The sequence below is a fragment of the Pseudopodoces humilis genome, chromosome 1, assembly GCF_049639895.1.
Source record: "Pseudopodoces humilis isolate 2021_Gansu_Grassland_sample_001 chromosome 1, ASM4963989v1, whole genome shotgun sequence".
NCBI classification, from domain to species: Eukaryota; Metazoa; Chordata; class Aves; order Passeriformes; family Paridae; genus Pseudopodoces; species Pseudopodoces humilis.
Genome location: NC_142200.1, coordinates 96,651,819 through 96,673,609, shown reverse-complemented (window position 1 = coordinate 96,673,609; position 21,791 = coordinate 96,651,819). Strand labels below are relative to the sequence as shown.

Here is a 21,791-nt window from a genome sequence, read left to right as displayed (position 1 = left end):
AGAATGGCTTGAGCTAAGTAAGAGGGCAGAAAATTGGCAGAAACTAATGTAATTTTGCTTTATATGGTACCTAGAGTTTATGTGCAAATACTCTGGTGGCAGGAAGGCACCCCAGGTTCTGAGGGTTACAGGCCTTACAGATCAAGAATAAGCTAGGAGTGGATCCCATTTAGGATGGGATTAACTTTGCTGTTAAATTAAAGAATGAGCACATTCACAATTGACAAAAAGGTGGACACTAGCAAATATACAGCAAAGCAGGCACTGTACATTAAAGCTTATGAGCTTTAATAGCAGCTACCTATATGATGATCAAAGCTGAAGATAATAAGATGGTGCTATAACGTAAAGGAAAATAGTTAATACAGAAAAAATAAGAACCAGTATTAATCCCAATAGTATTCATAGTGAAAAGGATAAAAAGTATAACAGGGCATTCCACTAGAAATGAAAGAGTTGTTCACGGGTAAACCTTAATTTCAAAGCACAGCACTCTTCCAATTTGATTAATTTTTCAGTTGTTCCAAAGTTATTTACATGATTCCCTGATTTCTCTGTCAAGGTTGTTCTGAACAGGGAACAAAAATTCCTATCTTCAAAAGTCTGGGAAGTATTTTAAAGGTAAAAATAATATGTAGAGTAAGGAGAAGGCAGTGGCTGACAAGACAGAGCTTACAAGACGTGCGCATGAGTTAATATGCTAGGAAAAATTGTTATATATACTTTTAAAGGCTTGTACAGATTCACTGTATATCACTTTCAGTCATAACTCACCAAATATAGCAAGATGAATTGGATATAAAAATAAAAGCCTGGATATAATTATACCTAAAGTCACTGGTATTGTGATAAACTGTTACACACAACACTTACCCCTTCTAATGCAGCTAGTGCTTCGCTGTAAGCAAGTGCTGTTACCTCATCTGTACAAAATAAGCACTGACCTGAACAAGCTCTTGCTGAACATGTGTCTGGTTTGAGTGATTATTAAAAACTCAAACTGAAACGCAGTTTATTTATAACTTTTGGCATTTAATCTATTTCCTCAACATGGATAGATGAAGTTGAATTGGCTGAGTGTCTATTCAGCAATCTCTGCTGTGGGAAGTACCTGGGCAGAATAGTAGTAGGGCACTTGTACTTGCACTACTAATTAAACTTGGCCCTGGGATCTAAATCAAGGAAAAGAAAGTAGCCTTCCTTTGAACAAAGGCATTCTCTTTCTTTACTTGGGTTTAGTTTCAGATATATCATTACCAAATGTTACACAAGAGATCCCCCTCCACTCCTATACTTATAAATTACAGAGCAGTAGTCAAAAGAATTCCTTAGGGCACAAGAGTTAAGGTTGCACGATGTTCATGCTTAATGTTTCTGAGCCAACATTTACAAACAATAAATTATCTGTTTTTATCTTATTTCCTTTGGGGAATATTATTTGTGTAATTTGGTTAACTGATACAAGGATTATAAGTGTATGCCTATGTGCGTATATAAATATATACCCACAATTATCCCTGGGCAGAAATGCAAATAAATTGCTAAAGGTCATCAGTTGCCCTGTTGCTGAGCCAGTAGTAAGATGCTCTCTGTTGATGAGCCAAGGAATTATGTTTTCTTAATTACATTCACTCAGATAAGCTAGCCAAATGTGAAAGAAGAGTCCTCTTGATGTCTGTTGAGGTGCTAACTAACATATCTTGGATTCATGTTTGCTGCTTGTATTGTATCTTACTTCTAGAATGCATCATGGTAGTATCCTAGGTGACCCAAAATATGTGTACTATATTCCGTATTTCCTCCACATCCTTCTGCACAGTTTGTGTTACTTAGAGTCAACCACCTGGGAAATGGAACTTGTGTCTTTTACCCTGGTTCACCAAAAATGAGGGGTCTGGGGTGTCTTTAAAAGACAGCCAACAGACACGCAGAGACCTCTCTTGTCACTCTCTGGGCTCCCAAGGAAGTTGCTTTGGACAGCTCTCTGATTAGAAACCTGAGAAGCTGAATTTTGCAATCCAAGGCTATTTGAGAGTGAATACTTTCTGTAGCTGCCCTACCAAGATGGGACTGTTGGCAGCTGGGGTCATTGTTCCTCAATGCTCCACTGGTCCACTTTCTTCTCCCCCTTCCTCCCCTTTGGGACAGGGCCTGTGGCAGCAGCACTGACACCGGCTGAGTGCAGCAGGTGGCAGGAGGAGGCAGGGAGCAGCTGCACTGACCTCACACACATACACACCACCACAGTCACCAAAAGGAAGCAGGAGAGCTGACACCCCAGGGCTGGAGCCCCAGGCAATGCCAACACACCCCATCTGCCACCAGAACTGCTTCTGCCTGTAGCTTTGAGAAAATGGATATCCTTTCCTGTACTGTTCATTTTATCTTGAATCTTGCAATAGTTTGGTGTATTTATAATATTCTGGAGATAAGTAAATAAAACATTAATCCTGGTTTTCTTTATTATAAGGAAAGTTCCTGGTTTGGTTTAAAGCTTTTAAAATATGAACTCTCCAGGCTGATAAAACAGATGGAAAACAAAGGCAGTTAAAATTAAATGGATAAAAGGGAGTTAATCTCAAAATTTTGTCTTGCTCTACATTTTAAAGTTGTAAAGTTTGACTGGCACAGCCATGTCAGCTGGGAGACCTTTTAGAGAAAATACCTTTTTCTAAACTGATGGAGCATTGCTAAAAAAGCCTCAGTGGAGATGGAGGCCTCACAGCAGAAGAGTAATTCCCTGTGTGTGGTTAATATTGTTTGAACAGGTGAGATGGCTGCAGTGGCAAAAGACATCCTGTGCACCAGGACAAAGACCAGTGCAAAGAAAGTCTGTGGTAGGAAGCTGTGTCAGCATAAGTGGGCCAAAAGTGTGGGACAGCACCAATTAGTGGTTCCTAAGTTCTGCTCAAGAAGTTAAGGGCTTTCACAGGTGGCTGAGTGAACCAAGAAACAGCTCATGCTAATGCTACCTGCCACTTGTCATAACTAACTTACCAGTATCTCTACTTGTGTAAGATTGGTATAATTTAGCAGGCAGGCAGAAAGCAACTTTTCAGAAACTTCTATGGGAAATGACAAATTGTAAGAAGGTTTTTGGGGTTTTCTTATTGTCTTCAGTGAGAACCATGAGACAATTTGAGCACCAAAGATGCAGTGAAATTCTTAAAACATTCTCCATCCCTATAAGAGATTTCAATGAAGACTTTGTGTTTTATCCTATGTTTTTCTTGACTGGATACTATGCTGAGGTTTGGTATTGTACAAGTAGGTAATGCAATTCCCTTGTGCCTTATAATTATCACTATGCTAAAAGTTTTCCTCCTCATTCAACAGTTAGAGTTTTGGTTTGTCTTGCAGAGTTGAATGTAAGCTCTGGGAAAATACAATAGGTTGATTTGTGTCTTGTGTTCACTCATAGCAATGTTGTTCCTCTGTTCTATTTTATTATAGCTTATTGAATGTATTTTCCTAATTCATGTGGCTACAGTTATGTTATTGCAACTCTTCTGATGTTATTGGACAGCACAAGCTCACATCAAAGTTTGTGTCTTCCTCTCTCCCCAAATGATTCAAACTGGGGATAAAAAGACTATTTTGACTTATAAACTGGAGTGAAGGGGAAAGGATACAGAAGTTTGAAATAGGATTGGGTACCTGGAGCCTGGAGGCAGACATGTCTTAACTCACAGGAAGGTGCTTTACAAAAAAAAATTTGTCCTGTTGTTTTTGTCCCCTTTCATAACACACATCTGCAGGTTAGATTCTACTCTTTGGGGTCTATTCTTTAAACCATGACATTATGAATTAAAAAGAAGACATCACATTCACTGAGAAGAGTAACTACCAGACCTATGATTTATGTGACTCATAGATGAGCCATTCAAATCTTTAAAGCTTTTTGTACAGCTGACATTATAAGGAAAGTTTAGGGATCTTCCTTGAACTGGAGATGGTATGTAAAAAGCAGCCATAAGTTGAGTCACTGGACAAAAATTTAGGCTCCTTGGGCACAGCCATTGGTTTTACATATTACAGAGACATAGCATATTATGCTTAAGAAGAGATAATTATTATTGTATTTGGTTAAATAAATTTCCTGTTTATAGTATAGTTCTGGTTCCAGCTAGGACAGGGCTAATTTTTCCAGTAGGCAGGAGGAGGCATGGCTAGGACCATGAGGTTATTCAATACCACCTCATGTCATTGCCTAGGATGGAGGAAGGAATTCTCTGAATCACTCTCTATTTTGTGTACTATTGTTATTAGGATTATTACTGTTTGTTTTCTTATTTCATTGCTGTTTCCAGTAAATCATTTTTATTTGATATTTATTTTTTGTGCCTCCAATTCTCCTCTCCAGCTGCCAGATGGAGGTGGGGGAAAGTGAGTAGAGCGGTGCCTGCCTGGGTTTTGGTGGGAATACTAAATTGGGGAATACCATTTGTAAACCACAACAGGTATTTAAAGAGTGTGGCTCTAGCTACCCTTACCTAAAGAATCTTAATTTCAAATTAACGGCTGGAACCCAAGTTGTCTTGCTCCATATTCTGGTAAACAGTGGTGGCTAACCTGAAGTCTGTGAAGGTTCTAAATGGACATGTAAACTCATAGCTACTTATCTATAAGGTAGGTGTTGTATGACTTCACTGATAATTGGTAGCTGATACTACTGGACCATAACTAGGAGGTAAGATGCTCTGCTCAGGCTTGAAGAAGGCTTGCTTTCTCTTCAGTTTGAGGAAATCCACCCATCTCCACTAAAATCTAGTGTATACACATACTAATGTTATTCATGGACACTCAACTTGTACAGCAGATTCTGTCTCAGAGCTGTTATCTCTACAGATTATTCTGAGTTAAGCCCTGTTTCACTGTATGAAACAGGGAGGTGGAGGAAGAGAAATATATTTTTTGAAGCTCCTGTGCCATCAAAAAACCCCAGCAGTCACCAATGCTTAGAATACATGGAGCAATGCATTGAGATTTGACAAGGCATGTTGCCACATCAGGCTCTAAGTTCTCTCTTTTGTTCTTTTCCTTTTTTTTTAACTTTGTGTAGCGAGTCACATAAACTTTTGTATGTTCTGCAGTAAATTACCAGTCATGTTAGGCTAAGTATAAGATACATGGCATTTGATTCAGCTGCCTCCCATCACAGGAGTTGAAGAATTGTGCAATTGATCCCTGTGTGTGGAACTTCTGTTAGAGTCCTATGAGAGAACTGATTTGAGTTTTGTGAAGAGCAAAAAGCAGCAACTGTTTTACTTTTTATTTAGTTCTCTTTCTTACTGGTTTTCTCTGTATCAAATAACACATCTTCCCTCACTCAGTACCACCAGACTTGCCTTGAAAGCACTTCTGGAGCTGGTGTTTTTTTTTTCTGGGCTACAGTTGTGCTAGTATATGTTAAACAAAGCATCAATTACACAATATATTAGAGGCTTTTCTGCAGCCTTCAGAATTTTACTTTTAAACTTGCCAGTTGCAGTGTTTCTCACTAGTTTCTTCTTAATGCTTCTTAATGCAGGGAAAAAAAAAAAAAAGAGGAACAGTTCTAGGAAAGTGGAGAATAGCAAAATGTGTACTGGAATAGTAAAGTACCAGGAGTTTTCTGTTATATCACAGGGCATTGAGTATTGGACTGCATGAACACACATATAGTGCTCATTGTACCATAACAATATAAAGGAGCCAACCTTAAAACTGCATAGTCCTGTTTTTTACAATTATTTTCAGCATGCCTATAATACCTTGTAGTGGGTGATGTAGACATGCATTTACAAGGGCTTGCCTTGCAAGCTGATAACTTGCAAAAATGTAATCATTTAGTAGGAACGTGATAAATCAGAACACGGAAAATACTGTAAATACTGTGAAAGTTTCTTCTTCTTACTGTAGGTATGGACTGAAATGATTTACAGTTTAGAGATTTTGTATTTTTCTTTGATTTTGTACCAACATTTCAGAAGGTTAATGCAGATTGATGTTTCATTGCTGCACTTGTAACACCATCATGGGTGTGTTCGATAAATCAGCAGATTTAAGATCAGCTTTTTAACCACCACAGATACCATGTATCATCTGTACCAGTAAGTCAGTGATGGAAAATAGATCAGGTGGGTTCATTCCTAGAACATAGAAATGGGGTTAAGGATGGTCAGTTGGTGTGGTAGCTTGAAAATTTATGAAATGGTGACTTAGTGCCCAAAGCTGACATACGCAGGGGCAGTTCATAAATCATAGAATGGTGTGGGTTGGAAGGAACCTTACAGACCACCAGTTCTGTCAACAGTACATGAATAAGATGATTATTACTTGTACAGTGCTACAGCTATAAGGATTGGTTTTGCTGAAAATGAAAAGAAACAATAAAACCAGTTGCCAGAGAACCCTGTCTTTTTCTTGTTGCAAATAAAAATGTGGTGGTTGCTCATGCCAGAATACAGAGCTGCTGCAGAGACATTTATAAAGCACTGTAAATCCTTATGCTACTGTTTATGTTACATTTGTAGCTACATAAAGTTATTTTGTGATCTCTAACACTGAAGTCAGACTACAGATTTATATTAAATAGCTTAGTTTGAAAGAGGGTACCGAGTTTTAGGAGACTTGCTCAAGGGAAACTTGGTATCTATCAAGTACTCTTGATGCAAATGTGATCTATATATATGCCTTATGAGTGGTTATAAACATAGCATATGCCATCACTGTATTCATTTTATGCACATGAAAGACTACTGCTCTGGTTTGTGTGATATTTAAGCAAAATAGCAATAGGACCAAAACAATTTTTATGTGCCCAGATTTCTGCATAACTTGCTCTCAAAGTTCTTGGTTGCTGGTAAGAATAGGTGGTTACTTTCAACACAGTGATAACTGATCAAGCAATCCCTCTTCCTTCTGATATAAAAACTTTATTTGTTAACTCGATATACATTACTCAAACTTGGTGGCTTCTGTAGAAACCAGTAAGAATAAAGCACATCAGGACAAGCGGTAACCCCGTGTGTAAGAGTTGAGTCACTACCATAACTACTCTTACTCCATTTTTTGGGATATTTAAAAGTGTTTGTGATGTCATTAAAGTAGAAAGCAAGACTATTTTGATAGCAGGTTAGCAGAGCACACATCAGATTCCTTGATGCAGCAAGTTTGTGTCTGAGATGAATATTTAACATGGTCAGTGGCAACATCTCTAGGCAGGTTCAAACACACTGAAAATACCTTTTTAAAACACAGATACACATTTTCTCCTTTCCTATCCTTCCTCATTCCTAGGAAAAAGCGATGAAGGGAGGAGTTCACAATATAGAGGCAATAATTACAGCTGTAAACATGTAAGATATTATTTACCATAGAAATGTTACAAAATGTAAAGAACATTTATGCTAGGTTAACACTGTGGTATTAACTCTACACACTGAACTTCCTGGCACTGAGCCTTCATACTGCAGATGTTGTGCAAAAATACTTTTTCTCTTTGGCTAATGTCATATGTAAAATATGTGCATCTGTAAGCTGGTATCTGCATATATGTGAAGTTGCCAAAGTTTGATTAAGTGCAGGCATTTCAAAACCATGTGTGAGAGTGCTAAATCATGGTAGTTTAAATTTTAAAAAATATAGTAATTTCTGCCTTCTTTCCTTGGAGGTCAAGTTTTGAAACTTTTGCTTGAAAGCTAGAAGGTGATTGTAATTCTTTTGTTTTGTTGGTGTTGCTGGCACTTTGCCTATTCCCATAATATGAAGCATTGCAAAAAACAGACTTAGCTTTGAACTTTGAAATCCATCCCTGGGATCTGGAGAGATCTCTGTTTCTTGGTGGTCCTTTGTCCTCAATGCAATGGAATTACAAATATTAGCCACTGTATTGCCTAAATCAGCCAGGGGAAGTGCCTAGTGCTAGAACAGGCTGGCTGTAAATCTAGCTTCTAAGAGTAATAAAGTAAGGCGTTTATTATTGCTTATCACTTCTGTGAGCTTGTTTCTGGAACAAACTACAACAAGGTCACATCAGTATGGACGCTGTTTACACGGGGTCCTAGTCATAAGAGGCATGTTCAAATAATTTCTTTTGTCACTAGTAATATGCATTCACTTCCAGAGAGGCCCGAGTTACCATCTGATAGTGTCGTGTGTGTTAGCAAACTCAATCCTATTAATTAAATTCCTTTTTGCTTCAGTTAATATGTGATTAAATATATATATATACAAGGAATGGCCTCAAGTTACACTTGTTTCAGCTAAATTTCAGGGTACCTTTGGGGGTGAAATTCTACAACAAAGGAAAGACATGAACTCCCATTTTTTGCATCCGGGGTGCAAAAACCCTCTGCTTTCTAAAATGTGGAGCAAAAAGACAGTAGTGTTTCCTCCCTGCCCTTTTCTTTGGCTGTGTTATGTCACGGAAGTTACTTCTTATGCAAATGGCAGCAGCTGTGAACCAGCAGGTACAGAGAACAGTGCGGTGTGTGTTCTTGCGTCCTGCAGGAACCCCAGGTGCGGAGCTGCCCTTTCTTGAGCTCCTTCAAAGCAGAGGTAATTCTTGGTGGGTAAACAGCCTAAATATCAGTGCAGTAAAGAACTGTACTTGTATGAGCATACGTACACAGAGAACCTACAGCTTTGGGCAGCATCTAAGCTGTGATTTTAGGGATCATTGCATCTCTGGTGTCCTGCTGAGAAACTAACAGGTGCAGACCTCTTGGCACCCAATTGATTTTGGCCTCCTTACTGTGGCCACTTTGCACGTAGCTGCCCAGGGGTGTTAGCGTCACTCCTCTGCCGGCAGCCACGCCGAGCCGTCCGGGAGAGAGCTAAATGCCCTTCTTCGAGAAGCTGCAAATCCTAGCCTTGCGCTTAAGCTCAAAGCCGCCGGGGTACAGGGAGGAAAGCTCAGTCGTGCAGGGTCCTGGGGGTGGCGGCGCTCTCCTGGCCTGAGGATCCCCCACGCCCCTCGCAAGCAGAGCAGCTCCGAACGGGGCGGTCAGGCTCCGCGGGGAGATGGCGCCAGGTAGCAGGTCAGGGGAGGGGGCCGCTGTCGCCGCCTCAGGGTGAGGGGCAGCGAGGCACGGCAAGGCTGCCCCGCACCCCCGCCCCAAGCCGGGAGCAGCGCCACGCGCCTCTTCCCCGCCTCCTTCGCAGCCTTGATCGAGAGCTGGAGGCTTCTCACGGCGGGAGGGAACGCATGAAATAAAAACAAGTTGTGTGCGGCGCTGGGGGAGGGGGATCCCTGCTCCCGCTCGGCGGCCGAGCCGCCTTGTCCAGCCAGTCGCGGAGCCGGGAAAGCGAGGTAAACTTTGCCGGCCGTCGTGATCCGCGGGAACAAGAACGCGCCCGGCCGGTGCGGCGGCGCGGGGCTTTGTTCCTAGCGGGACGGAGGCGATCCGGCGGCGGGGAAGGGAAGGAGGCCCTTGGGCGGGCCGCGGGGCCGCCGCGGTGGGACTGGGGAGATGAGGCCGCCCCCACAGTCACCGCTGCCGGCGCCGGGGCTCCGAGGGCTCGCCCCGGAGCGTGTTGGGACGGGAAGGGCGCAATTCCCGGTGGTGGGGCCGGCGGGGGCTCGGGCAGTCCAGAGGATTGGGAGCGCCGTCCACTGGGACAGTGTTGGCGAGTTCGTATTACCGGGAGGGTAGAGGTGGTGGAGCGCCGCCGCAGGGAAGGCAGGATGGCGCCGGGGCTGAGGGCCGCAGGCCGGCTCCGGCCGAGGGGGCGGGAAGGCGCTCCCCTATCTCTGTAGGCACGAGAGCTCTCTCCATACTGGGCAGCTTAATGGCCAGGCACTCGCTTCTCTCTTAGAAAGTTTCTTCAGCCTGTGGGTTTGTCAGGCAGGGGGACTCCCGGTCTGGGGCTGAGGTGCGTCCGCCAGCGGGGACGTCCCCCCGCTTGGCTCCTAGGGTCGCCATCCACAGACAGCCCTTGCTGAGGCTGCCCGGGACCGCTGCAGCACATCTGGTGGTGTGTGTGATAAATGGTGTTGTCTTTGGTACCCACCCAGATCTCTACCGATGCCCAGCCTTTCTGAACTGTTGGCAGGGTCTTGCCATCGCTGGCTAAAATTTCCAGCTGCTTGAAGCTTTCTGGTGCCTTTTTAAGATAAATGATCCTTACTGAGGATCGAGATTCAGGATCTTTGTGTGTCTTCTGACAAACGTCCCGGTGTTAAACAGTTTTTGGCATTGGTGCTGGCCAATAGCGCAGGCTCCGCAGCTGTGATCCTCCATGTCAGGTGGTCTCCTGAATGTTAAAGAGTTGCACCTTAAACAAGAGTCACGTTTCCAAGCCTAGGATTAGGTGAGAACTATAGTATTTTCTGTAACTTGAATTTTTTATTTTGGAATGCTGCTTACATGTTTAACAGAGAGATTTTTTTTTTTTGGTGTTTTTTTTTTTTTTTGTTTATTTGGATTTTTTTTTCAAATGCTGAAAAGTGCCTGGTGGTAGTCATTACATTCGTAATTGAAGTGTTTACTTTCTACTAGGTATGAAATGGAACAGTAGCGAGAGCTACAAGGGCTTTGGGTCTATTTTATGTGATATTTGATACGAAATTTCTGTATGCTGCTCAACTTGGACTGATAACGGATGTCTTAATCTGGCTAATTTTTAAATGAAACCGCTACAGTTAGTCTAGGCTAAGCAGGACTTTTGCTTAAGCTAATGAGATTTTTGTTGAGGTTGAAGCTGTGAAAGAGAACCTGAGCTGTTGAAAGTAGTGGGATTTTCATCCTACATAGCCAGAATTGGCTTTTTTTTTTGTGCAACTAAATCGATTACTTCTAATAACTAATGTTTATTGGAAGGTTTAATTAGTCATGCTATTTGTTGGAAGTACATGTACTCATGAATCAGGGCTGCATTGCCAAGGGTTTTTTATGAGTTAAAACATTCTGTTTCAGCTTAGATTGTGTATGTGCCCCAGGGAATGATTATTTAGAGAAGGCAGTGGCCACAAGTAGATTAATCAGTGTTCCTTGCAATCTCTGATTTAATCTGAAGTACCTTTCTGCAGGTTACACTTTGTTTTACTAAAACAGCTGTTATATTTTGGGATATCATCACCATTGGCATTACCTTCTTTGGCCTGCTCATTTTTTCTGGTCATTCAGAAAATATTTATATCTGGAACACAGAACCCACAACAGGGATCTTTTTCTTTCTCTGGGCTGCTTGCAGGGTGGCATGTGAATCGATTCCTCAGGCTTATCTCCTCTTTGACTATAAGCTCTACGGCTAGCAGATCAGAAGATACCACTGAGATAGAGATGCAGAATAATGCAGAATATTGGAAAATGCAGCGATTTCTTTTGCATTAGGAAAAGCTGATAGGGAGACTGTTAATGTCTTTTGTCTGACTTCTCTGGAAGTGACCATAATGACAGAGAATGAGTTGGTATTTTTGACATGTGGGTGGCACTTAGGTAAAACCTTGTTAGTATAATTACCTATGTATCTCCTAAATATACTTTTTAACAAAAAGAGAGATGATAACTAAAATAGAGCAGTTCTGAAATTGCAGAACAGGTGTAATGAAGGAAAACCAGTATAAGGAAATTATTTTAGAAGTCAGTAAAAATACTGTAGAAACTTGATAGTTGGTTAGCATTTAATTTTAGAGCTTACAGTTCAGTTTTATTCCTGGTGAGAATTTGTAGTGGTGTTTTTCTGGCTGCTAGTTGAAGAATGGGCATGAAGGGCGTGAAGAAATGTTAACTCATTTGTATTTTGGGAGTATCTTCTGATCCTTACTCAGAACCTATTGAGAATATACAATTTCTCCTGTAGCAATTAGCAGTGAATGTGCCTTATGCGTCAGCTTCACAAAACTTGTAAGAAACTTACAGCTTTGTTTACTTGCCACAATTTTGCCCTTTCAGTGCAACTTAAAATATTGCCTGGTTCAGTTTTTCAGTTTGTGTCCTAATTCTGGCACTGGCATTGGCGTCTGGTATTAAGCAAAATTATGAAGATCACAATGGAAGTGTTTATCTGTATGTTAGGTAAGGTACTCATGTTGATGATTTAAGAATGAAAACGTAGTGTTTGAAATGGCACTCTAAAGCAGTTCTTCTGGTTCACCATCTGGAAATGTCCAACATTTTTAGCACTAGTGTGGATCTATAGGCTAAACCTGACCAGCAACAAGGAAGTGAAGCCTAGAAAAGAAAAACTAGACTTCGCAGGTCAAGTTAACCTTAGCTCGTGTGCCTCCATGTGGAGGGCTCAAATACAGGATTGAAAGTAAACAGAAGTTCCCATATCATAGTGAGAGTCTATGTATCAGCTACATACCCGAGCTATTGCTGAAGAGCCTCTTGGAAAATACCTCTTGATGGAAACTCTACAGCTGTGAAGGAGGATGTGTGATAGGAGATGTGGGAGACAGGGAGTGAAAAATGCAGTGGTGTTTTGTTTTTTTTTTTAAAGTTTTGTTTTGGTTGGTCTCGGTTTTGGATTTTTGGTTCTGTTGTTTCTCCTGGTCTTAGTGCCTTTGTGGGTGGAAGGTGAGAAGCAAACCAGGTGACTGGATAGCCTCTCTGAAAGTTAGTTGGTTCCTGCTTAGTTATTTCTTACACAGCAGGCCTGTTACAGGGATTCTATCTAAGTATTTGCAGGTGTTTGGCAGCAAATTATTTTAATGAGGGGTAGGGAAAGCAAGCATCTGGAAAATGTCAAAGCTATTAAAGGTTTTGGCAGGCCAATGTCCCCAAAATGAAGCCTGCCATTTGATGATGAAAAAAAAAGTTTCAAAAAAACAGCCTGCAATACAGTATTTTACACCTAGGGATAGAGCAGGCTGCTGTTTCTGATAAATGTGAGTTTGTGGTAGTGTGAGGGAGTCTGCAGTGATAATGGTAATACACTTAATGCATGTAAGTGCCCCCTCACCCTTTTTTCCCACTTGATTTGGTAGTCTTCTGTATTTATGTATTTCACAATGTAACTGTGCTTTTAAAGTTGCTGTTTTTTTCATAGCTTAAGAATATAACTGGTTTTGCATAGTCATTTGCAAGTTGTACTTGTTAACATCTTGAAAAGAGTATAGCTTTTCTGTGCTTGATATATTAAGTCAGAATTTTCATGGTCTTCAGGGTCTATTGGGTGATCTGCCAATGACAGGAAATTAGCACTGTCTTGCTTCACAGGGATTAGGTGTCCACCTTTCTTTTTCCTTTTGCTCACTACTCCCTCTCTTGTCCTGCCCACCCCACCATGCTACTATCTAAGTACCCTGTAGGTACAGACCTGTGTGATAACAGAATTGAGGTAATGAATTGCTTGAGGCATTAGGTGACAGATTGATATGCAGCAATCTAATGGACAGATGTGTTGATACAGCCTGCTTTCAGTGTACATCCACTGAAAAGGATCTGAGGAAGCAGCCTCAGAAGACAGATGAAGGGAAGATGCTGTTACGTCTTTGTAGTTCCATGAGCTGCACAGACACTCCCTTAGCTTTGGGGATGGCAGAAAGAGGATGTGAGTCCATTTAGGAATGTATTTATTTGTGGTTTGGGGAATAAGAAAAAGAATGGTGGTGTCTAGAGAACAGTCTATTAGGTTTTATATGTTTAGGAGAAACCTCTAGAGCTTAGCTTTTTAAATTTAACTTTCTGTCTTGCATAAATTTACTGAAAAAGCCAAAACTTTGGTGATGATATCTTTTAAGCCTTAACCACGGAAACAAACAAAAAAAGCAGAGTAGAGGCCATCTTTTTTCTCCCCATTTGGTCAAATCTATATGCTTATAGTCAGAGTAAAAAGGTTATTGTAGACATATGATTTTAGTTTCAGTTTAAATGTTGTATTATGGTTTTTCTTTAATTAATTTTAATTAAATTTTAGTTGAAGAAACTGGAATCCTGTGATGTGAGTTTGAGCTCTTTTCAATAAAAGGAAGAATGTACCTTAGACCATATATAAAATTTTCAGTGTACCATACTACCTTGTATACCTTGCATACCATTTCTTAGACTCTATGCTTTGCAAGCACATTAGCATTGATCAATAGAAGTGTATTTACAGCTGTCTTTTAGTTGAAGTAAAATAGGTGGCCTTCCTTCTTCCATAGGTCTTTCTGTACCTATTCTTTTTCTGCAGCTAGTACTACTAAAATTCTTTTGAGGAGATAAGATAAAAAGAAATCACTAATGTGTGCTTTCATGAGGGATATTTATATTTGTGTAATATTGCCTTGTTGGATACCAGGGTCTCTGCTGAAATGTTTTCTCTATCAGTGTTGCTTTGTGCCATGTAAAGCATGTTGCACCTTTTATCTTTCGGCAGACAAAAACTTCAGGTTTTTGCAAGGCTTCTTGATTGCCAAAATAGGACATTTTTGCGTCCTAATCATCCTTATTCAACTTGGTTAGTGCATTTTGGGCCTTTTTTGTGCACTCAAGTTTCCATGTATCTTGTTTTAGTGATTCAGCAAGTTGCTGCAGTTGAAAGTGACCCAGAGGACAATTCCATCTGGCTCCCCACCTCTTCTCTGGAGGGGATGAGGAGGGCCCAGAGAGCTGTGTTCTGCATTCTGCACCTTCTTTCATGCTGCTAGTCAGTGTCAGGATGCTGCTGTTGCTTCTTGTCCTTGCAGAAGTGACTATATCCTCCTTCTCCAGTCCTCTGGCAGCAGTAGTGTCAGTAGCTCAATCCTCTGATCTGTCAAGTTTTTTCCTATTTCAGGGCTGTGGCTGTATTTGTAGTGGTTAGCAGAGATAGCTTGCAGCTGTTAGACAGGTCAGTTGGTAGTTTAGCAGCATAGGGGGAATTGAGGGCAACCCACTGTGAGAAGGAGGGTGAAATTGGTATTGGAATCTGAGACTAGACCATTGTGGTAAATAATCCAGTATTCAGAGAGCCAAGAAGAGACAGGTACCACAGCACTGTGTTTGGGGTGCTCATCTGCAGTCTGGAAGCAAAGGTGAGAAGGAGCATGAAGGTGACCCTTCCACATCAGAGGACAGTGTACTGGCTTAGAGGTCTTCCAGTCTTGCTTCTTTGTATGCTGTACATGCAGATTATCCCCTTCCTGCCTCAGTGCTTTAGTATGAAATGCAATTGCCGTAATAGGAGAGACTGAGATATGCTCAGGTCAGGCATTCCTGCTTGTTTTATACCAACCACAAGCTAGTGGATTAGTCCATTAGAGGTTTCTTCCAGTGCTGGGTGGTTTGTAATGCCTAGCTTTAGTGGTGTTAGGTTTTGTACCACATCTTGAGCTTGTTTTCTGCCCCTCATAGGGCTAGTGAAGAGGGAGACATGGTCGGTGTTCCGCAGCCTGATGTGACTGTTCCCCTAATTATAAATGAGTTAGTCATGGAAATACCGGTTTTGTGCATGCAAGCTTTTGGTGAATGGGTGATAGTGACTTGTTAGCAGGATACTTTTCTATCAGTCAGTGTCCTGGAAATAGTAGCTATAAAAAATATCTTTGTGGGTATTGTGTACTTCTGGGAACATCTGTTTTTCTGAATATATGTGCTAGGTTTTGTTTACCTGGTGGATCTGAACTTTCCTGTAGTGTTTGCAATTGAAATGTAATTTTTAACAAATTGTTGATATTGTATGTCTGCCAGGTTATGGGTGATTCGCAATTTTAAAATTTATTATATAGACATGAAGAAACTGTAGCTGCCTGGATTTTGGTAACAAACTGTTCCCTCCGGCTTTGATGAATGAGCTGTTACCTGATTATAGCTAATAAACACATAGACTGTTGTTGTGGTTAAGAAATGAGAACCTATATGGTTCTATGGTTCAGTTATTTGCTGTTGATTTTGGTGTATAATCAATTTAATTTGTGCTTGAAAAACCTCTGGAAACACTTCCTTTAAGAACACAAAGTATTTCACAAAGTTAGAAATAAGTCACTCCTGAGGCATGCTTCTTTTTTCAGTCATTTAATTATTCTTGCAGTTATCAACCACACTCACTCTTTAGGACTATTTTTATTTTCAGTTATCAACCACACTCACTCTTTAGGACTATTTTTATTTTCAGTTATCAACCACACTCACTCTTTAGGACTATTTTTATTTTCAGTTGAGATGGATTTGATTTGGAAGATGAAAAGTCAAGTACAACCTGTTACTGCAGGTTCTGGGAAACCTGGCATTTCCAATGGCAAATTCAATAAGTTAGGGTGTTTAAGATCAAACTTTGGGGGAAAATGTAGAGTTTTTTTAGTAGAAGACTGGATTTTAAGTAATAAATGTTTAGATTAGTAGATTTCAATTGAACCTCTGAGATTCTTATTAGCCTGTTTCCTAAATTTTTTTTGTTTTGTCTGGTCTAGCCCCAATATTGGATTTTTATTGATCTGTAAGTTTATAAGCATCAAAAGACCCCCTGCTATTCTACTATAGCTGCTCTTGCTCTTTGAATATGGTTTGTTGAAATAAAAACTCTCTTTCAAATATGAGCAATATGCACGTTATAGAAGTGCATCTTTAATCCATAAGCAAAATATAGTACATAAATATGGGCAAGTCTTACGTACTTTCTTTATGACTGTGGAAATAAGTGACTGACAATCCTGTAGTTGTTTTCAAAGGAGTTGCATGTTTTTTGCTTTTTGTAACCTTGCAGGTGTTCCTTTTCAGCAGTGGCCTTGCTGCAGTTGATTCCAGCTGTTCTGTGTTATTTTGAGATCTTTTTGTGTTCTGCAGCATTTTATGGATGCTAGTATTACTTTACTTGTCTAATTTCTTTGTCTTATATACTGTGGTTATGTAAAATATTTTGGTGCTGCCCTGGTGCTCCTTTGCCTGCCTGCCTTCCAAAAGTATATTTAAATGTGTCCGTTTGACTCTTATGTTAAGATTTGTCTGTCTGTATTAAATTACGTATATGTTTCAAGACACTTCTTGATGGGGCAGAGGAGGAAATAGGCTTGGTTCTGGCTTGACACGTTAATATTCTCTCATAGAGTTCTTGCCTTTTACAGCTTAAAAATTCTTCATTTTCAGTCTAATATTTTGCTTTTACTTCTGTGCTGCTTTCTGGAATGTGCTTTATTTGTGATGTTTTCTCCCCCCTCCCCCCGTCCCAGCCTTAGTAAGCACTGGACTTTTCTCCAAGGAGTTGCTTTGCTGAAGCACAATAGTTTCATTGTTAGCGTTGATAAAGTGCATTGTGGGATTTATAGTTCCATCTAGGAAATTAACCTCTAGAGGAGTTATGCCAGAAACCAGTTAAAACTCCATTCCCCAGGAAGTGCAAGAGTAAAATTTTTTAGCTTTTGCTGGGAGTATTCTTTTGTTTAATACCTTCTCTCACTGCTGTGCAAAGGTACTTTAAAGAAAACTAATTAAAAAAAATATTACAGTTTCAACTTCTTAATTCTACATCACAGAAACACTTTGACTGTTCCCTGTGCATATACATGCTGCTGCTCTGTTTTATTTTGAAATGCAGATGCTCATTCTGCCCTGAAAAGAGAATAGCTGTTCTTTGTGTGTTAGGGTCATAAAGTGTGTCAACAAACTGACCTTTCCTGAAAGCTGGAGACTAGTTAATGAGGCACTCCAGCTATCATTATGGCCTGCAGGAGATGGTATACCACTTACCAAGAAAGAAGATTTGGGGGCTAATTAGGAAAGAGTGGCTGTGTTCAGCTGTGACACCTTGAATCCACAAGTACAGAGCAGAACTTCTGTGGAAAACTGTGACTGAAACATTGATTCTCAGTCTTGTTTAAGACAACAGATTCAAAATGGTCAGTGATCATGGGGTGCAAGATGATGTGGTGTGTTGCTAGAAGGAACTGATAAATAATCAGAAGAATCTTTGAAAATTGTTTTCTAATGGCTTGTGCTCATTTGTGAAGAAGGCAGCCCTTAGTTCAATGGATTAACATTTCACATAAAGACCCAGTTGTCCTGGTTAGTGCCTTTATCTGTGTGCTTTTAAGTAAGACTGTGTCCCCCGCAGGTGTGAGATTTTATGAAAACACAGTTATTCTTCTTAGTGCAGAAGCCTTGGTTAGGCTGAGCTGGACTGAAATGTGAGTAAAGTTGTGTTGGTCGTGCATGGCCTGGTTTTTAGTAGCAGGGGTCACAGAGGTGGCTTCTGTGAGAAGCTGCTGGAAGCTTCTACCATGTCCAGCAGAGGCAATCCCTGATGGGTCTGAAGATGGACATGCTGCTGGCCAAAACTGGGCTAGTTAGAGATGTTGGTAATACCTCTGTGATAACGTATTTTAGAAGAAAATCAAAAGAAGGAGGGGGCACAGTGTTTTTCTGTATGGAGGAGGAGCTGAGGACATGTGAGAGAAACAACATGGACATGTGAGAGAAACAACCAAGGTCAGTGGAGAAGGAGGGGCAGGAGCTGCTCCAGGCACCTGAGCTGAAATTCCTCTGCAGGCCATGGTGATGACCATGATGAAGCAGGCAGCCCTGCAGCCTGTGGAGTTCCATGGGGGATGCAGAGATCCATCTGCAACCCATGTGGGCGGTGCCCACACTTGAGCAGGTGGATGCTTCGAGGAGGCTGTGATCCATTGGGAGACCGGGTGGAGAGAGGGGGTCCCTGCTTCCAGGCTGGAGCATCCTGTCCTTGGCGGACTGCAACCTGTGGAAGAGTGCTGCAGCAGTTTTGGGAGGACTGTTTGCCTGTGGGAGGGACTCATGTTGCAGTTTTTTTGGGACTACTGCTGATCATGAGATTGGAACCACACTGGAGAAGTTAATGGAGAACTGTCTCCTGTAGGATGGGATTTCACAGTCTCACAGGGGAAGGACTCCTCTCCCTGAGCAGTGGAAGAAGATCTGGGGTGACAAACTGACTAAAACCTCCACCCCCTCTCTCCATGTGCTGTTGGTGGGAAGGACAGAGGCATTGGGGAGAAAAAAGCGTTTTTAAAGGCTTATTTTACTTCTCATTATCCTCCTCTGATTTTGTTAGTAATAAATTTACTTTGCAACTTTAAGTTGAGCCTGTTTTGCCCTTGGAGTGTCTTCTGGTCCTTATCTTGGCTCATGAACACTTTGTTAATTTTTTTTCTCTGCTCTGCCCAGCTGTGGCAGGAGAGGGTGAGTGAGTGGCTTTCATGGGTGCCTGGAGTTTGGCCAGTGTCAAACCACAATGGTATTCTAGGTAATCGTTCTAATTTCAAAGACTGACTTTTTGCTCTGGGAGGGACTGGAGGGATATAGTATGTGTGGATGGGAGGTGGTGAACATTCCTGAAGGGGATTAATTTTGAGGTGACTTAGCTTTGATCCTTTCCATCTGCAGGTTGGCTTGTTTTAGCTTGCTAATATAGGGATAGCAAATTCCCGCCTTCCTTTTATGTTTGGAAAATTGCTTATAGCCCACACATGACTCTGTAATTGGGGAGAGATTGTTCATTCTTGCCTGCAGGAAGACATTTCTCTGTCTGCTGACATGGAGTTCCAGACTAGATTGAGGGAATGCAAGAAAAATGTAGATGGGAAGCAGGGCTGCACAACTCCTAAGCTACAACTCTTGAAGGAATTGACACTAATTGTCCAGAGCAACATCATGTATTGTGCAGAATGAGGGAGGTGAAATTTCTCAGTAGCACTCTGAGCCTCCTCTCTGTCTCAGTATATAATGTTGTGGTTGTCTGTAGTACTTGGTTACTGCATAGACACTTTAGTGAGTTTAGGAAAATTTTGTTTATTGACAGTCCACAATAGTTCACTCTCATGAACATGTTTTTCTTGTTTATTTCAACTTCAGACCTCTTAATTGTGGGTAGGAGGGATCATATACATTTAAATTACCTGAAAATAGACAAGGGGCTGGTGATAGCAAGTTTTATGCTCTGCTTCTCAACCAAACATCTTAAAGACTGTTAAGCTTGTTTTCTGTTGAACTTGTGTTGCCCTGCCTCCTCTCAAGTTGCTCTTTTAAGTCGAGATTTTCCAAAAGACTGAGGATTTTCTTTGCATTGTATTTTCTCAGAATTCTACTTGGCTGCTTATCTGCAGGTAAGGTAGTACTGGTTGGGTTACAGAGATATTTAATCCGCTACCTCTTCCCCACCTCAGAAGACATTTAGAGAAGTTTTGTATGTGTGCATGTGTCCTTTAGAACTTTTTGTTTCTCTAAAGTTACAGAAACTAGCAGCACATAAGTTAGAGTCCTGGCATGAGCTTATAGTGTTTTTTTAGTGGAATTTCCCCCAGTGTTGCTTCTACATTTAAAGATTTTAGGAGTTTGCTTTGGATTGGGATAACTCTTTGACTTTTTAGTATCTCAAGAATTTTGTTCAGAAATGTGTTTGACCAAGGTCATGTTCTAGGATGAAATAAATGTAGTCTGTCTAGCTTTGATTAGATGACTTACCTTGATGCTTTTGTCGTTTGTAGCTCATTCTAGGTGCATTGAGGTCCTAAGGAAAGAATATTAAGCACTGTTCTCACCCACCTCACAGAAATTTTTTTAAAAGAAACCAGGAACAGTTTAAACCTCCCGAACTCACAGTGACTGTCACCTGCTGGTAGCTGGGCCACAGCTAACAAGAGACTGTGTATTTGAGGTTAAATTTGAGTAAACCAAATAAAGCTGCTTTTTTTTTCCTTGTATTTGAGAGATCTTGGGTGATACAGTCGTGTTAAAAAAAATTAAAAGAATTGGCAGTTTTGCCATCTGCTACCATTTTTCAGGAGCAGTAAGTGGTTGCTATCAATTGAAATGCTTTTTTAAAAAATGTCTCTTTAAGAAAATAAACTGATGACTAAAGGAAGTTGAGTGAGTCAAAGAAAATGAACTGCACAATAAATGTGTAAAAATGAATTTACTTTTTTTTTTGAGGACTGTGTTAGGTATTAGCACCTATTATATGAGGACCTTTGGGGGACCTTGGAGTATAATGATTTGTTGCTGTCTCTGTGGAAGTATTTGCTTCTAGATTCAGATAGGTCAGTCAGTGGTGAAGAGGAAGCCTTAACATAGATTGTGATGCAAGTAAGCATTGCATTAGTAGATTATAAGTTATACAAGTTTATGCTGACTGGAATGCTTGGAAATGATTGCATGAGTTGGACAACTAGAAGACTAAACTTATTCTGATTCTGCTAGAAATTTTCACCTTGCTTTCCTGAGACTGAGCTCACTGGAACACTGAGTTACATGAATGAAATCTTAATCTCAGTTCAGGCAGCCTGATGTTTGGCGGATACTTCACATAAACCAAGAAGTCTGTAAAGGGTTGTCTCCTTTTCACAAAGCACATTCAGTCAGAGAGAGATGGTTAAACACAGCCATCCTTCAAGAGGCAGAGTAATAGATAATAAATTTTCTGCAGAGTGTTACTATGACAAGACATATCATTTAGTCTGAAGACATCTGTCTGTACTTGCAGCACCTGCAAGCAGTAAGAGCAAAAAGGGCATCTATATGTTGTGGTACAGGAATTATACAATTAATAGGTTTTGTATATGTGCATGTTTTGCATGGAAAAGATTAATTTGTCATGGTTGAGCGAATAGAATACAGTAGTTCAGGTTAATAAATTGCAGAATTCGGTTTGGCTTAACTTTAAAGAATTTTATCACTTATTCTAATAAAAATACTTCATCCTTTATTTGCTTGCAAAATAGTATTTCTTTGTTTAAAACTATCTGCACTGGTATTGATGTCTTACTATCTATTCTATTAGCAGTAAACTTTGATTTCAGAGTTCAAGTTGCCATCCTATAGAAACACAGTGTGATTGTGACTGTATGGAGGATGTTGTGGGACAGGTTGGAGTCTTGGGTGGACATGGTGAACTATGGTGTGTTAGGTTGTTCAAGGTGGTGAAAGAATAACTGG

At 40.7% G+C, this 21,791-nt stretch overlaps 1 protein-coding gene across 8 annotated transcripts in view; it reads left to right on the top strand.

Annotated features, from left to right (window-relative positions):
- TNS3 (tensin 3) overlaps nt 1–21,791 on the top strand; it is a 192,327-nt gene that overhangs the window by 13,908 nt on the left and 156,628 nt on the right. For 2 of the 8 annotated variants that reach the window (XM_088056674.1, XM_014261724.2), the window contains exon 1: nt 9,206–9,295. The exons of the other annotated variants lie outside the window; for them this stretch is intronic. The gene's annotated coding sequence lies outside the window, so the exon portion shown is untranslated. Of the gene's footprint in view, nt 1–9,205; nt 9,296–21,791 lie in introns of those variants that run through there. 8 annotated transcript variants of the gene reach the window in all.